Source organism: Temnothorax nylanderi, unplaced genomic scaffold (assembly GCF_030848795.1).
Source record: "Temnothorax nylanderi isolate EJ_2023f unplaced genomic scaffold, tnyl_v1.0 TNYL_tig0977_pilon, whole genome shotgun sequence".
NCBI lineage: Eukaryota > Metazoa > Arthropoda > Insecta > Hymenoptera > Formicidae > Temnothorax > Temnothorax nylanderi.
In genome coordinates this window covers 46,043-47,885 of record NW_027250039.1, presented here as the reverse complement: position 1 = coordinate 47,885, position 1,843 = coordinate 46,043, and the positions used below count along the sequence as shown (strand labels likewise).

The following is a 1,843-nucleotide window of genomic DNA, read 5'->3' as shown; positions in this document are numbered from 1 at the left end:
TATCCCATTGATTTGATTTTTTTACATATTAATAAGAGACTGAGGAAACTTCAGTCGATTGAACATAACAATACGAGTGATGATTCCGAAAATGCAGGGAAAAAAAGTTTTATTGTTATTCCGTATTTGGGGCACACTTCCGAAATCATCGCTTCAGCAATCGATAAATCTGAAAATTCGGTGGGATATCGCATTCTTAACAATCTTAGTAGCATCATTAAGGTCCATAAGGATAAGAACGCCCATTTTTCTAATAATGACGTAGTTTATAAAATATGTTGTAAAAATTGTGATGCCTCTTATGTCGGTCAAACAAAAAGGCAGTTGCAAACTAGACTAAAGGAACATAAAAACAATATAAGATTAGATGATTCAAAGCATTCTGTTGTTTCGGAACATTCTACTAAATTTAATCATTCGTTTGACTGGGATAATACGCGCATTCTGGAAGTTGAGCATAATTACAAAAAGAGATTAACCGCAGAAATGATACATATTAAAGAGCAGATTAATGGTATAAATTTAAATAAAGACACGGAACTGCTAAACGATGCTTATTTTGACATCTTGAATCGATTATCTTGAACGTTGGGTTAATAACAAAGATTTATGTTTTCGTGTCCTTGTAATGCGGGTATCGTCTCAGTCGTCCGCTATCTCTCACGATGAACACACGTTTTGCGAGACGTTGTAATGAATTCACCCCGGCTCTTTGTTTCATCGACTACTTATGTGAGTCATTTGTGGCTAAGCTCGTTTTAAATCAAAAGTTCTTTTCGGTCTTATGTGAATTCTATTTTTAACATAGTTGTCACTAAGATGGTTGTGAGACAAGGAATTTACATCCATATGAGTTTTGATGGACGAATAAGGGACATACAGCGGGAGAAGCGACCGACTCAGTGCGTGGATTGACGAATAATTGACACTTCTGACTTCAATATGACTAACTGTCCGATTGCTTTGGTGAGACCGGATTAATGCAAATTGTGGCGTCGTAATGAGTTGATTCGTTGTACTCTTAGAATAATGCGAGATATATATGCGTTTTTGTAATTTTTATTGTTCTGAGGAAGGCCAAGTAAGGCGCGAAACGTTAACGAATTTGTATACTATATTGAATGTATTAAATAATTTTCTTTAACACCTGATAATTGCTCGAAATTGGCCGTTTGAATTTATTTAGTTGTTACTTTGTCGAGCGAAACATTTGTTTAATAAAAATTAATATGTATACAATATATCGCGTCTTTTATACAGTGTCATATCGGTTATATATGGTCACATATAATTATCTGATAATACATGGTCGAACATACTTTATATATGACCATGTGAGGCCAGATACGATTATGTATAGTGTCATATCTGACTACACATAATAATATGTCTGACCATATATGAACTTATATGATCAGATCTTGTGTCATACACATAATAATATGTCTGACCATATATAAACTTATATGATCATATCTTGTGTCATGTATAATGTACGATCTGATCATACATGGTGATAGATAACCATATATGATTATATATGCTCTATATATGCGGGCATGTAAAACTTATATCTGTTCATATCTCATTTATATATGTTAATATACTGTCAGATATGAATATTTTTTCCCGGGATCATGTATAATGTACGATCTGATCATATATGGCGATAGATAACCATATATGATTATATATGCTCTATTGGGATTTTCACTCGTGACGTAGCCGTGACGTCACAAGGCCAAGATGGCTGGCCTATTCTTGAAAATTGTACGCAAACATACGGTCTGAGGTGGTTTATCGTGCCTTTTAAACGCGTGTGATAAAAATATGTACTTAAATA

At 33.9% G+C, this 1,843-nt stretch overlaps 1 long non-coding RNA gene across 1 annotated transcript; it reads left to right on the top strand.

The window, feature by feature from the left end:
* Positions 1-105: 105 nt before the first annotated feature.
* Positions 106-1,154, top strand: LOC139786187 (uncharacterized). The gene is made up of 2 exons (XR_011722204.1): positions 106-732; positions 809-1,154. It is a non-coding gene; the product is annotated as an uncharacterized lncRNA (long non-coding RNA).
* Positions 1,155-1,843: the final 689 nt, after the last annotated feature.